This window comes from Octodon degus, unplaced genomic scaffold (assembly GCF_000260255.1).
Source record: "Octodon degus isolate 3935 unplaced genomic scaffold, OctDeg1.0 scaffold00109, whole genome shotgun sequence".
NCBI classification, from domain to species: Eukaryota; Metazoa; Chordata; class Mammalia; order Rodentia; family Octodontidae; genus Octodon; species Octodon degus.
The window spans coordinates 320978-335659 of NW_004524685.1; the positions used below are offsets into that span (position 1 = coordinate 320978).

The 14682-nt window shown below is 39.5% G+C and overlaps 1 pseudogene; it reads right to left on the minus strand.

Moving 5' to 3' along the window:
- The window catches only part of LOC101571503, a 19822-nt pseudogene extending 7036 nt beyond the window's left edge, over positions 1-12786 (minus strand).
- Between the last annotated feature and the right edge of the window lie 1896 nt (positions 12787-14682).

The window sequence follows — 14682 nt, forward strand, 5'->3', positions numbered from 1 at the left end:
TATTATTGAGAAAAAATAATGGAAGCATGCTATATAATATACTCAACATGAATGCATGTGCGGAGAATTTTGGAAAAAGCAATCACAATTCCCAGTGACCAAAATTCCCTCTCTGAGAGTCTTGATCTTTTCACATAAGAGGACATAAGAACAAAAACTCCTTGTTTGTTCCAAGAATTTAGGATTCAATTGGTCCTCTCGGGCATTCTCAATGTTGGCTAGGAGATGTTTGTTATTTGTTGGCTCGTCAAAGACAAAGCACTTCCGACTTGGAAAGAAGTTCCGAATGCACGCCCTGGTGCTATTAGATGCTTGTGCACTGGGTTTATCACCTAAGAAATTAGAAAACAATACAGTGGGTATAGACCCAGAATTGGAGAGTAAAGAGTTTTCCCTGCAGTTGCCAAATCTTACAGGATTCTACCCCAACGCAGTGCCTTTATCGTAAATATTTAATAATCACTTGCACATCAAAGTTGTATAAACAATATTACTGATGTGATATTTGGAGTCACATTACTCCAGTGGAAACCAGAAGTTTTGCTGATATCCCCAGATCTGACTTTTTTTTTTTTTTTCAGAACTGGGGATTGAACTCAGGCCCTTGCGCTTGCCAGGGAAGCGCTTATTCCACTGAGCCATCTCCCCAGCCCCTATCCCCAGATCTGAAGGTGGCAGCAAGTATAGGGCAGTTGTTTGTTTGGTGTTTACTTATTGAAGAAATGGTCAAATATATATATTTTTAGTTAACTCAATCCCTTGTTGAAATTGAGCTGAGAACCAAAAGTAAGAAGACAGACTAGTAGGCAATAATGGAATAATTATAGCCATAAAAAGAATGCTTGGTTATTTACAGAATATCACTTTGGCATCAAAAATATTTCATCTAAAAGTCCCAATGTATAGTAATAGAGAATAAAAGAGTTACTCTAGGAGTGTGCTAGAAATGTGAAAAATATAGGTCAGAGGACTCTAGGTAGCAGATATATAGGATGTGTAAATCCAGAAATCAAATAGAAAACTGAGGCTACAGTTAATGAAACTATTGTGGCAAGCATTATTAAAATAAGTCAGTTTTAGTTGTTTCATCACAGTTGTTTCATGTGAGATAATGGATGTGTTATCTGCTACACAATAGTAACCACTGTAGCATCTAAGTGTGTCCCATATCATGTTGTAAACATCAAAAAGGGGTGTTAAAAATATTTTGCATAGTACTAGACATCTTTATCAAAAGCCTTGAAAGATCAATGAAATCATACTTTTAAAATAATCACCACTTTTCTATAAAGTCTCTAAGATGAAGGCCTATAACTGAATTGATAGTTTGTTTTTTGCAAATTATTCAGTGAATGTACTGAGAAAGGATATATAATAAAACTAAAAGAATTATTAAATCCAGACTGGATATTTTCACAAGATTTCTTTGGATAGACATGTTAATCATTTTCAAGTAATATATATCTTTATTCATATAATATCTTTTGAAATGATAGCAGGAATAAATATGCCAGAATTAAGAAAAATCTGTATTATTTTTATGAAGTGAAATGAATGCCATGGTAATTGTGTAAATATTAAAACAGCAAAAATGAAAAGAATACTTCAATTTACATAGAACATATAGGTATTTTGCATGTTCAATTTGAGAAAGTTAAACATCACTATTAGAAAGCAATAATTCGCCTGGAGAAAATGATACCAGTGTGCAATGCAGACACACAGTAAGGAGCTTTGCATTGAGACATCATGCCTAACAATTCTGTGCCCAAGTGTTCTCCTAAACAGAGCAAAGCAGATGCTAAGATGGGATACAAAATGCCTGTGCTGTAGACCTTTCTTATCAATCACTGTAATCTGAATTCTGAAGAATCAGTGTGTAAAGAGCAACGTGGATTAGAGTGATTTCAGTGTAAGTTGTGTTCTCTCTTTCTTAGAGCTTTCAACATAAGATGCAGTCCCCATTTCTGCAGACCTCCAAACAGTCTGAAATGCACAAGAATCCCCAGAAATGACGCACCACGAGCACACCCGCTCTCCAGTAACTCCCGCCAGCAGTCTTTGCTTGGGTACCTGGAATCAGCTTCAAGGCTTTCTCCAGATACTGATCTGCTGTGATGAACCTATCATTGCATTGCAGCTGGAGAGTGAAATCCCGCACAGCCCAGATGAAGTCTGGAAAAAAGCTCACAAACTCTGTAGAATCTTGTACTTCATCCAAATTGGAGAAAGACTTTGCCTTGATCAGTTCTGTGAGCTCTGTCACATAACTGGGAGTTAGCTAAGGAAAATGAAATTCCTACTTAAAATCTCCATATTTCCTTAAATGAAATGATCATAGCAAAGTTCTTTCCTAGGTTCCCTCTACTCCACCAAGAGCAAACAAGAAAACTGACTCAATATTCATGTCCTCAGAAGCCACTGACACGCAATGGATCCAGTCCTGAAAGGATACTACAGCTGCTCCAGGGCCTGGTGGTTGATGGTGCCCACGCTGTTGTAGACAAAGGTGCTGCTCAGAAGGATGGCCAGGGCGAAGATCCAGGAGTCATTCCTAGGGTCATCCTAGAAAGTACAGGGGAGAAAGAAATTCAGGAGTTCGCTTTTTGAAATTTCATTCAGATGTCTGTCATAAAATTCTTTCATTTAGGATTTCAGCTCAGGTACTCACTATGCAAAGAACACAGACATAAAGACAAATAACATCAAAGCAAATAGTATTTCTTTTTTTCCTCACAGATAATTTTTTTATATATACAGTACAGGGTCTACCCGTTCTCACTACACAGATCGAACTCGTAGTGATCCTCCTGTTTTCAGCCTCCTGAGCACTGGGATTACAAGCGTGTACCACCATGCCCAGTCTCAGTCACCATCTCAGCACATGCCCCAGGGGCGGGGCTGGCATTGCATTCAAGGGATCGAACCCTGGACCCTGCGCTCTGCCTAAGCAGGTGCTTCAGTCTGCTGAGCTATCTGGCCAGCCCTGCAAATAGTATTTCTGATGATCACATTTTCTTCATACTACAAGTGGATTTTAATCATCATAAAGTTTTCCTCTCAGAAGAAATAAATGAACCTCAAGAAACACTAATACTATGTCAGATTCTCAGAAGGGTACAAGGTGATGGATGTTGCATTTCTTTATTTTAAACATATTTATTAGCTATAGGTCATAGGCATCAAATAACTCACTTAAAAACAAACAATTCCAACATACATATATATCATGTAAATGGCCAATTGATATATAAAAAGGTGTTCATAGTCTATAATTATCAGGGAATTGTCACTAAAAACCATAATAAAACATAAAATGACACAAACTAGAAAGGCTATTACTGAAAAAACAGGAGATAATAAGCATTAATGAGGATGGATAGAAAAGACAGGCCTTGTAGCTATTAGTTTTAATAACAACTAGTGCAGCCATTAGGAAAAATACTGTGGAGTTTCTTTAAAAGATTAAAAATTGAAGAACCACAGAATCCCAAAATCTCATTCTCTGCATAGTTACAAAGAAAATACAATTACTGCATGAAAAGAAAATAACTGCAATTCCACCTCCATTGTGGCACTATTCCAAATAGATATGAGTTGGAAAAATACAAATGTCTATCGATGAAGAAATGATTAAGGATAATATTTACTCACCCATGGAGAATATTTACTCTGCCATAAAAAAAGAAGAGAAATCTTACAGCTTACATCAACAAAGAGAAACCTGAGGGCATTAAGTTCAGAGAAATAAGGCAGACAAAAAGGGATATTGCATTATCTCACTGAATAGTTGAATCTGAAATAGTCAAAAAAGGTGAACTCACAACAGAGAAGACAGACAATGGTGCATTTTTGTGGCCTGAAGTTGAGATAAGTGGATGCTTATGATCAAAAGACATAACATTTGAGTCAAGTAAACTAAGGAAATTCTGGAGATCTAAGGAACACACAGTGACTAGACCTAACAAGTCTACATTACATCTTTGAGTTTTGCTAAGAGGCTACAACTCACATATTTATACTAAAAAAATGAAACATTATGTCTGGTGATTACAAATACTTATCTGCTTGATTGTATTTTTCATGTCATGATGTATAGCAAAGCATCAAGTTTACATCTCTAATATATATTTTATTTCCTGAATATGTCTCAGAAGAATAAATAGAATTTCTGGGGCTGGGGAAAGGATGGTTTAAGCATCTGCCTGGCAATCACAAGAACTCAGGTTCAATCCCCAGTACTATATGCTATACCACCCTGGAATTCCGGACATGCAGTGCTGGCCAACAAAACCAGGCATGATGGTAGCGTGCCGGTAATCCCAGCACTGGTGAAGCAGAAGGATCACTACCAGTCTCATCTGTATAGTGAGACCCTGTACCAAATAAATAAAAGATTTTTTAATAATAAAAAGTAAATAAACAGAATTTCTAACACCTTCAGGTACCATTTGACAATATAAAAATTTAGACACCATTCTCCAGTCTCAGAAAATGAAAAAGTATATGAATCATTTAGTTCACCTACTTTTAGGAAACTGAATACTAAAAACTCACCTTAGAATATTTATGATAAGACGAAATATATTTTATAGGATCAGCACAGTCAGAGGCTTCTCAGTGACTGCTAGAAAGTTCTGTGTGTAGTTAATGAGATTTACTATAAGAACTTTTAACCTCACACACACAATCCACTTGGCACCTCAGAACATGGATCAGAAACCCTTCAGCAGACACTGAGAAGGGGCTGACTCCTCACCATCTCCCATTCAAGGCCCCCTTATGCCTCGCTGTAAATTGTGAAGAGTTTCATTCATTTGCATCACCTTCCAGAGTGGTCAAACTCATTTCCCAACTCTTGGCAATGCTAATGGTCAAGAGCAATGCATGTGAGCACTCTTTCTGGGAAGGCTTCTAGGGCCAATTCTAGGAATCAGTAAGCACCAGAGATAAAGACCCTTCACACTGCTTCCAAGGAAAGATAACTCAAAGAGCAGCTCCAGCCACATTTCTCCCCAGAGAATGCACAGAGGCCAGCCACTGCACAGGGCACAGCCTTGCTCTCTCCAACCTGCCTTTTTCCTTCTCACCATGTTGAGAAAGACCTGTGGCTTCCAAGATGAAACTGAAGGCCTTCTTGTGTCAGAACCTTTATTCTTTCTTTTTTTTTTTTTTTTACCAAGGATTGGACTCAGGACCTTGTGCTTGTCAGGCAAGCACTTATTCTACTGAGCTGTCTCCTCAGCCCATGAGAGCCTTTATTCTGTTCACTACTATTTATAAACTGAACCCATAAACCTGGGACTTAGCTGCTCAATAAGAATTAGTTACGTTGAATTAAATTACTAACACCAATGTCAAGCAATAAAGGAATATTTCACCTAACATAACATTTGACCTAAAAGTGAGATTAAACAAAATAAAGTTTATCTCTTTCAATGTTGTTCAGTTTCTCATTTCACAAACAAACCACAGCAGTCAAGTCAGGAAGAATTAGGAAAAGACAAGGAGACAATCTGGAGTGTGTGTCAGGATCTTTGTTCCTCACCTTTTCCACATCGCCCAAACCCTCCGTGTCCAGAAGGACCAGGGTATGATCTGGCTTGATGGGGTGGGGCATACACCACATCTGGATGTCTTTGGTTTTAGAGTGAACAGGGAGCCCAGCAGGAAGCCTGAAAGGAAAAAGAGGAACAATGGAGGCATTCGAGGTTCCACAGTGGTATAGGGACTCTGACCTCAGGCTTCTTGGAGAAGTACCTCAGCAGACAAGGTGGTACTTCTTCACTTTCTCAAAAAATGTCTTACCTACCAAGCAGCAGGGGATATTAAACATGACAATGATGACATTCAAGTGCTCGAGATGAAAGCATCCATGAATCAGACAAAATTGAGGTCGCTGGCAACTGGAACAAGAACATTGGGAAAGAAAGGTTGGGCAGAGTTGCAGAGGAGCAGACTGAGAAGAAACCAGAGAATAGGAGAAGCACGACATGGAAAATGGAATATTTTTATTGAACAGAAAAGCAAAGCGAAAGCAAGAGTTGACTGTCATAATGGAATATGAAGTTCAAAAAAAGATTTTTAAAAAAATAAATGCTCAAAGATTTCTCTGTATTTATGAGAATATTTCATACAGAAAGCAAACTATGGATGAAAAGAAACCCAGGAGCCAGATATCGAGAATAATTTTGAGCACTACAGAAAGATTTTCTTCAAAGATGATAAAAAATATGGAAATGAATGAGAGCAAAGTCAAAACTTGCTTGTTGAGAATTAGAATGAGAAGTTTGCTCTACTGAAAAGAGTTAGATTCTCCTTGTTCTGCCTGGGAACAAGAAGAAAGAAGCTGGGGCTGGTGAAATGGCTCAGTGGTCTAAAGCACCTACTTGGAACAGGCTTGGCGAAGCACAGGGACCGCGGTTCGATCCCCCACCACCACATGCCAGCCAGCCCCGCCCCCTGGTGGGCTGAGCTGGCCACACACACACACACACACACACACACACACAATAAATAAATAAATAAATAAATGTTAAAAGAAGAAGAAGAAGAAGAAGAAGAAGAAGAAGAAGAAGAAGAAGAAGAAGAAGAAGAAGAAGAAGAAAGAAGCTGAGATGGAGCTGGTTTCCGACCCCCATGATAACACCCACCATGGTTCCATCCAGCCAGGTGGTTCATCAGGTAGGACTTCCCTGTATGGTACAGTCCGACAATGGCCACCACCACCACCGGCTGAGAAATCTCCTCAAGAATCTCTATGGCTTCCTTGTTCACTGTCATCTCTTCATTGCTATTTTCCACCAGACAGATGGGGGCCTCCATTTTTACTTCAGATGCCATAGCAATGTTCCAACCTAGAAAAGCCTCTTATTAGAAATAAATTTATAGGGCTGGAGAGATGGCTCAGTGGTCTAAAGCACCTACTTGAAACAAGCTTGGCAAAGCACAGGGACTGCGGTTCGATCCCCCAGCACCACATGCCAGCTAGCCCCGCCCCCTGGTGGGCTGAGCTGGCCACACACACACAATAAATAAATGTAATAAATAAAAATAAATAAATAATTTTTTAAAAAAAGAAATAAATTTATAAAGTTTTCTCTCAGATGTATCAGAGCACCAATCAACTCAGGGAAGACAAGCTTTCTGCACTGTCTATAAGAGAACATGGACCTAATGTTGGCAGATGTAGAAGGCTTCCTCCATCATTCTCCCAAATCTTTAATGATGATTTGGATTAAACACAGGGTATTAATGTCTCCAAAGTTTTATATCAATAATAATAATGAAATTCAAGTAATCGTCACCATAATTAGGGAACTACATTATGAGAAACCTTTTGTATTGAATATCTTAAAGTACCTGCAAATTAAAGCTTATTTTAATCACTTCACAAATGAAATAAATGCATTATACAAGGATTGAATGAATAAATCATAGAGATAGGACTAAAAACTCAGACAACTGAGATTAGTGACAGACTAGAAAGCACTTCTTCAATCCTTGGAGGTACTTTTTAAAAAGCTAAATTAATCTTATAGAAATTCTGAGAATCAAACAGTAGCTATAACTACATAAATGTCCATTTGAGACAAAACTGTTGGAAATTCCCTGCTGTTTTTGCTAGTCCTGTCCCTATAGTATCACTAGCGTGATGAGCTCTTGGGTTCCAGGCCTCATCTCCATTCTAATTTTGCTTTAATATATAATAACTGCAAGTCAAAATCATGCCCTTTATGAGGGTTAGTATCAAGAACAAAACAATAACAAAAAAATAGAAAATAATAGATGCTGTACTATGGAGAAATATATCCTTAATGCATTGCTATTAGGAATTGAAAGTGTTTTACTCTCACTATGGAAAACAACATGGCAATTCCTCCAAAGACTTATATAAAATTAGCCTTGGATCACACAGCTCCATAGACAAACCCAGACAGAAGCTAGAGGAGTGGGAGGAGGAGGAAATGAACAACTAAATAGTTCAGTGTTTTTGTATGGAATGATGAAAGGCTCTGGAGACTTTTTATAGTTATGATTGTACAACAATATGAATATGGGGGTGATCAAAATATACAAGGAATCTTCAAATTTTAAACCTTTATTACAAGCGGGGTATGACAGCACATGCCCATATTCCCAGCATTTAGGAGGCTGAGGCAGGAGAATACTGTGAATTTGAGGTTAGCCTCGGCTCCGTAGTGAGTCCAATGTCTGTCTGAACTATATAAAGAGACCCTGTCTCAAAAAATATAAAACAAAACAGATGTTATTTGTTTAATGAAAAAATAAGCTTTTTTCAAAGAGCAGAATATGTTTATTAGGGAAAAGAAAGCCTCTCTCCGAGAGAGGGACAGAAAGGGGATCTCAAGAGGGTCATCCCCAAAAGCCATCTCTTCCAGGGATTTTTACAGAGTAAAACCATGTGGTGAGGTGGGTCTAAGGTGGAGAACATGGGAACTTGCTTAGGTGAGCATGAGGTGGCACAAAACTATGGATAACCAGTGGAAAAAACAAACACTTAAATGAAAAAACAAACATTTATTATAGTAAAAGATACATTGAAATTAATCCCGCTCAAATCAGTCAACCTCCTTGAAACATACTTATGCCACTATTCTGGCCACTTTCTAAGGCATTTCTCCAAGCCCTTTTCCCTGTCTTTATGAGGTTGATTAAAAAAAAAATAGTGAGTGCTACTACCAAGTTCTGTCTAGTAAAAGATCCAGTTCATGAAACTGTTAGAGTGTCTCATTCACCTTACTCATTACTTCTGGCACCTTGTCAAGCTGAAAATAACCATGAAAAGAAAACACTTTAAACTGATTCAGGTCGTGGAGGCAGCCACAATAGTACAATGAAAGATATTTTTAAAGTGCTAAAACAGGGCCAGCCAAAAAACTCAGTGGATTAAAGGTCCTGCAAGCAGGTGCAGGGGCCAGGGGTTCAATCCCCCCGGGGGTTCAATCCCCCCACCTTCTGTGCCAGCCCCACCCCCAGGGCACACTGAGAAGGCAATTGAGACTGGGCGTGGTGGCGCTCCTGTAATCCCAGCTCTTGGAAGGCTGTAAACAGGCAGATCACTACGAGTGCAATCTAGTAGTGAGACCCTGAACACCATGTAGACCCTTCCCAAGGGGGGGAAATGCTAAAACAAAAAATTTCATTATTTAAATGCCCCCCAAAAAATGTTAAGGGACTGACGAGATAGCTCAGTAGTCTAAAGTGCCTGCTTAGGTAAAGCTTAGGCAGCTGTAGGGGACCACATTTCAATCCCCCACACCACATGACAGCCAAAAAAAAAAAAAATGGTTGAACACAAAACCAAAAAAATATAGTTACCTACTCTGTGCTATGTTGCTGCAGCCACTTACTTGGCTTTAGTGAAATATTCACCAGCAACGCTGGTTATCCTATAGCCTCTGGATCAGTTAAATGAAACAGCTTTTATGACCATCATGTACTCAAATATGTTTTAGTTTCCAGCTGGTGACCTCTGAGCTTTGTTGTCTCCTGGCTTACAGAAGTTGTAGGGAGTAGGAGCTAGAAGTGGGTCAGGAGAATCTGCAGGAATGAGACTTATCTAATGAGCACAGGCTGCCTTGCAGAGAGAAGACCTGGGCATGGGGTACAGGGCTGCGGCTCCAGCTACATGTGAGGCAGAGATGGGAGCGATATGCTATATGTATTATTCTTATTCAGATAGATAGATAGATAGATAGATAGATAGATAGATAGATAGATTTGCAAAAGAAAAAGAGACAGAGACAGAACAAGACAGAGAGACAGAGACAGGGGACAGAGAAAGCCAGTATCATTGCTTCTTGAACCTAATAAAAGACATGGAATTTCACAGTAACTTTTTGAGGTAGATGCTTAATACCAACTATAAAACATTATGAGCATATTTATTCCATGGATCTCCTGGCATACTTTGGTTGTCATTATTTTAAAATGATTTTGCATGATATAGGAGTATTTTTCATGATCAGAATACATAAACATAATACTATATCCCAGTGTCACAAATGCACACTTCACTACTACATGCCAAATATTCAAAATGAACCAAGTATCTTAAAAATATTAGCTAGAGGGCCAGGAAGATAGTCCTGTGGCATGTGTCTGACTTGCAAGTGAAAGGTCCTGAGTTTGATGTATGGTACAAAAAAAAAAAAAGTACTGTCAAATTCATAGTATAAAAAAAAAAAAATCTGTCTGTAGACATTGATCACTTACTTGTGTGGACTTAACCAAGGCCCTTCCTCTAACTGAGCCTCAGGTTTTCAGGGGACATTGAAGGGCTACTGTGAGCAAAACTGTCAATCCACCTGAAGAGTCTTCTGGTAATTAAAGGGACAATATACACTTACATCTTAGCATGGAAGACATTACAAGGTAGAACTTGGTGAGTCAGATGGATATTCAATTTTAATAATTACAGTATGCAGGTGTGCTCTTAAACTATATATTTCAACAAAACCACCATGTTATAAATTACTCACAGAAAAACTACATGTAAATGCTTCACTAGAGCAGCACAGCAGTCAGCTTCGCATTCAGCTTCCCTGCACGACCTCCACTGCTCAGCCTCTTCAGACGTGTGCGCCTGAAGCTCGAACCCCAGCACCTGCCTTAGCAGTCCTGCCACTGTGTGATCCCACCTCTGAGGGAGGATTAAAGGAATCTTGGGGACAATTAGACTCTCACTGAGAGCAGCATGCAAATGTCCCTGGCTTCCTAGCTAAGAACAAATGGCAGGGCTTTTAACTTTGTATTAACCAAGTACATCTGTTAGATCCTGATCAGGAATGATTTTCAACTGGCAAACACATAAGGGTCATCTGAAGACATAGTCAAACCCAGACTTCCAGGCCTAAATACCTGTATGTTGACAAGTATCACAGGTGACCCAGATGTCCCTATGAACGAGGGGGACATCACACACAAAGAGTTTTGACTCTGTAGGCATTTTCACTAATGAAATTCAGTTAGAATTAAATTTATTTCTGTATGGATTATTACAGAGCTCTTCTATTGAAGACATCTGAAGTTGGACTAGAAGAAATAAGTTTTTAAAAAATCTCTCCCTATTAAAATTGTCTGTAGACAGATTGTGATGTTAAACTCAACTGCCTACGTTGTAGGGTAATAATATCATTAAGCTTCTCTTCTGTTGGGTTAACAACTTAAGTCTGAAGACAAAAAATTAGAGAAAAAGAAAGGCTGCGAGGACAGCCAATATTTTGGCCCTAGCCCTTCAAGGTCAGTGAGGATCCAGGACATACGATAACCTGTGCTGTAACATCCTGTAACTCAGTTGTGTCCCAAATTTTCTGATCAAGAAGATTATAGGGGGCTGGAGAGATGGCTCAGTGGTCTAAAGCACCTACTTAGAACAAGCTTGGCAAAAGCATCAGGGACCGCGTTTCAATCCCCCAGCACCACATGCCAGCCAGCCCTGCCCCCTGGTGGGCTGAGCTGGCCTCTCTCTCTCTCTCTCTCTCTCTCTCTCTCTCTCTCTCAAATAAATAAATAAATAAAATTTAAAAAAAAAAAAAGAAGATTATAGGGCCACAGAGGAAGGAGATCGACAATGTAGTATGTAGAGAGAAAACATTCTCTCAGGCTTTCACAGAGAGAAAATTGGTCAAGCAATGACCGTGACTCATCCAGATGGCGGACACTGACAAAAGATCTATAAACTTCTGTTCAAATCCTGAGGGGATTTGACTGATCTTGTCAGATACAAAACTTACATTTTTTGTTATATAGGTCTTGCTTTATCTTGATCTTAACAATCCAGCAGAAAATTATAAATATGAGATATAAAAAGTAAAGCCATATTAATATGCTGAGCTATAAAAGTCTCAAATCAACAACTTCTGACATTGGCAGTTCTGCAGATAATCCACTACTATTATGGGCTACTGGACTATATCAGGGTTTTTTGCTGAATTCATGCACCTACAATATTTGAATGGCAATGGAATGCTCATCTCTGACAAAACTAAACAAAAAAGGAGGATATAAATGAAGGACCATTTTGTAGTTAAAAAAAATTACATATATATATATATATATATATATATATATATATATATATATCTGCATATACAAAATAGGTTAGATGTACAGCTACTTTCTGTATATCTTCTCATTTTAGTTCAATGAGAAGAAAGATTTGTACTAATAGTGTTTAGACAAGATATCATGTCTGCATGTTGTACTATGAATAACTACTCGGAAGACAACAATATGCAATGTATTAATTATTGTAACTGTCCTACTAACCTGTATCGTAACTGTTTTATTGCTATTTCTTTCTCAATAAAATTAATTAAAATAAAATAAAATAAAATTGTCTGTGAGCTGCTTTGCAAGGAAGGCCTTGTTCCCTGTACTCCAGGCTACTGCAGGGCCTGAGAGCAGCAGGCAGACATCATTCTAAGGCTCCCCCTCCATTTCCTCCTGCTCTGCCCTGAGCAGGGAACAGTGTGTCTAGGGTCTTTGTGTGTCTGCTGTCACCTCCTGGCTGTCACTAGCCAGCAGGAAGACACTGAGCTTTCCAGAAGTTCACTCAGCCCCCAACCTCTGCAGCTCAGACAGCAGGACACCTGCCTCCTGCACTTTTCCCATCTGCTGGAAATCTGAAATCACACAAGGTCAAGACTAAGCTCAGGCACAAAAACAGTTGACCTTACCTGATTCCCAGCATCACAGATCCAAGGGTAGTTAGCAGCAGCTTCTCCTTCACTGCTTGGGCTCCTTCACTTCTTGGCTCTTCCTCCACAGAATGAAGGACAGGACTTTTAACTTCATATTAACCAAGTACATTAACCAAACAAACAAAAACAGTAAGGAAGCTAGTCCTGGAACAAATGGACTTCTGCACTAAAGTTGAAATGCAAAGTAAAGTAATTAACATTCATATTTTAAAACAAGAAACCATGTTCATCCCTGGGTAAGTAAAAAGTGGATAAGCACACACAGGAGATAAAAGGGTGAAGGCAGGTTTATTACTCAAAGCGATAAAGGAAAGCACTGGGGAAACTTTCCAAAGCAGTGTTCAATTTGTTGGAGAGACTAATGCACATTCATGTAAGTTGTCATGACAGGCAGAGGCAGGCACAATACATAAAGGTATATAAAAAGTAGTATTTTTTGGGGGGGCAGTACTGGGGATTGAACTCAGGACCCTACACTTGCCAGGCAGATAGCTTATTCTACTGAGCTATCTCTCCAGGCCAAAAAGTAACATTTCTCTGGGCTCCCTGGAAGACTGACAGGGAAATTTAACAGTTAAACAGTTCCTTGGAGTTACCTGTGAACTTTATCTGAAACAAGAAGAAAACTTGAAGAGGCAGCAGCTTCTTTTCAAGTAACCACAGGTCCTTGCTCCTGAAAATTCCTGACTACCAGCTACCTTTGTCACAGGTCAGCAGGGGCAAGGCTGAGACCTATGATGACAACTTGAGTGTGGATGTTTGGGACATCAGTAAGAATGAGAGGGCTCAGGCAGGCCCCAGTGACTGCGGGCTCCTCAGTAACACATTCAAGCCACAGTTCTCCTCCATCCCCCTCATCCTGAAGGCCCCCCAGCTTCCCTTCTGGGCCCATCTCACCAGCGGCCTCAGTGACCTTGCACAGGGGCAAAACAGCACATATGGCACACACACAAGGGGAGCTATGGAAACCATGGCTGCTGCAAGCATTCTGTCTTAGGAGGAAGTCCAGGGTGGGGGGTCTAAAAGAGGAAATTTAATGTTATTTAACATATTTTCCACAATACAGGGATCATTAAGCACACAGTTGATCCATGATATGATGCTTAAAAAGGGATGACAAGAAAACCTTTCACTGTATTATCCAGAGATATTCACTGCTGCTATTTTGTACAGTATTCTTAAGCTTCACACAGAACTTCTTCAAACATCAGTATCTACTTTGTACAGAAACAAATCCAATTGGTACAGTTTTGGTCAATAAGGCAGTTTGCATGAAAGTTCGTGGAGTGAAAATTGGAATAAAGTGCGGAGTGGGATGTGGCAGGTGGGGTGGGAAATGCCTGAGAATGTAGGCTGTGTGGGGCAGGGGACATTATGCTCCTCCCTTCACCTGCTCTCCATCACCCTCCTCTGTAGAAACACTTTTCATAAAAGGACAAACAGTAATAGTTCAGACTTCAGAGGCTGAAGTGCAACTATTCATCGGGGCATCCAGAGATAACACGTAAATGAGTGGATTCTGGTAAAGTATTTTCAAAGTCAGACAGTGGGCAGGTCTGACCTATGAGCCATAAATTGCTGACCTTTGGTTTAGTTGATGTAATGCTACAACCTTCAGACAATTATTACCACTCTAGTGTGGAAGACGACCTGAGCAGCTCTTCTTGAAAGAAGAGCAATTGTCTCTGTTTTGACTGTGCCTGACCCTATTTCCTTGTATTGATATGCACAGAGCTGGCTGGGACTTTTCCTTATCCTTTCTATTGGCAAGCAATGCATATTGGTCTAGCCAAGTTGCTGGTGGTAGTCTTTGAAGATGACATACATGTTTCCCTGATAATCCACACCTGCTGCTCTTTAATAAGAGTTGGGTTAAGACAAGATGAAGAACAAATGCTCCACACTGTCAGCTGGGATGGAGCCTCAAGATAGAGGCTATGATTCCTACACATCA